The sequence below is a fragment of the Octopus bimaculoides genome, chromosome 7 (assembly GCF_001194135.2).
Source record: "Octopus bimaculoides isolate UCB-OBI-ISO-001 chromosome 7, ASM119413v2, whole genome shotgun sequence".
NCBI classification, from domain to species: domain Eukaryota; kingdom Metazoa; phylum Mollusca; class Cephalopoda; order Octopoda; family Octopodidae; genus Octopus; species Octopus bimaculoides.
Genome location: NC_068987.1, coordinates 80207618 through 80209504, shown reverse-complemented (window position 1 = coordinate 80209504; position 1887 = coordinate 80207618).

Sequence of the window (1887 nt, the reverse complement as noted above, 5' to 3'; positions counted from 1 at the left end):
AATAGACTGACTGGTTTTCTGTCTTTTATACCTATTCCTTTGGACAGCAGCAGTATGTGTTTGGCTATTTTTAGAGTTGATGCCAAGTTTATTTTTAGAAATGATGACATTTGATAGATTTTTTGTGATATATATATATATATATATATATATATATATATATATAGAGAGAGAGAGAGAGAGAGAGAGAGAGAGAGAAAGAGAGAGAGAGAGAGAGAGATTTGCATGGAAGTATATATATATATGAACATGTATACGAATATATATATACATATATGTAAGCAAATATATATATATGTGCGCGTATGTGTGTGTATATATATATATATGTATGTATATCTGTGTTTGTAAGTTTGTGTGCGCATGTATATGAACATTGCTTTCGAATTTTGGTATTAAGCCAGTAGTTCTGGGGAAGCGGGTTAGTTGATTACATCGACCTCAGTACTCAACTGGTACTTGTTTTATCGACCCCGAAAGGGATGAAAGGCAAAGTCAACCTCGGTGGAATTTGAACTCAGACCGTAAAGACAGACGAAATACCGCTAAGCATTTCGCCCGGCGTGCTAATGTTTCTTATTTCTTTAATGCCCACAAGGGGCTAAACATAGAGGGGACAAACAAGGACAGACAAAGGGATTAAGTCGATTACATCGACCCGTACGTAACTGGTACTTAATTTATAGACCCCGAAAGGATGAAAAGCAAAGTCGACCTCGACGGAATTTGAACTCAGAACGTAAAGACAGACGAAATGCCGCTAAGCATTTCGTCCGGCGTGCTAACGATAACACGCCGCCTTTATGTTTATAAATATTGTAAATATTATTCAGTCAATTTCGACCGGAATAGACAACCCACAAACAATAAACCATTACGAGATAATTAGTTAAAAAAAAAAAGCAACTTATTGGTTCACTTGACATTTTAGAAAATAAAATTCAACGCAATTTTTTTTTTCGAATTAATTGATTTGTCTCATTAGTCAAATCATTAAGGAAGTTTTGACCTTCGACTATCTTTTTATATCTTTTTCATCCTATAGTTCGATGCATTAAAAATGTTCAGCCTTAGGTTTGCTTCAGTTGGGCGTAAAGCATTGTAATTTGAATTTAGGTCATTATGGTGGGGGGGATAACTTCAATGAATTTTCATAATTATGCATGAATATCGTCATCATAACCATCACCATGTATAACTTTGTTTCTTATTCCCTATTTTCCCCTTTCCTTGTCCTCTTCAAGCTCCCGTCGCCATTGCCAATTTCGTTATCGCATATTTTTGTACCACCTTATTCCTCCCGCTTTCTCTTCTTCTTCCGGTTACTCGCCCACTTAATCATCATCATCATCATCATCATCATCATTAATATCATCATCATCGTTATCATCATAATCATCGTCGTCGTCGTTGTCATCATCGTCATCATTCACCTCCTCTCCTTCCTCCCCTCATTTTCATCATCATCATCACCCTCATCATTATCACCACCATCGTCATCACTATCATCAACACCAGCAGTAGAAGGCATTGCCGCTGCCATCGTCATCATCATCATCATCATCTCTATAGACGAAATAGATGCATTTTCATTAACAAAGATAATTAGGTTTAATATATTATCTGGACTACTTTACTGCAATCTCAATAAAGGTTCATAAATACTTGCAATTAGTTTACTAAGATGTTCACTACACATTCGTTACTGCACGAGGCATAATGAGTCTATGAAGACAATTTATACTCCAAATCGAAATACAATACATACATGGTATCGTGGTATACATGAACTGTTACGACAGTATAAATTAGTTTGTTATATACCTAACGTATACATATATACATGCATACATACATACATATGTATATATATATATATATATATAT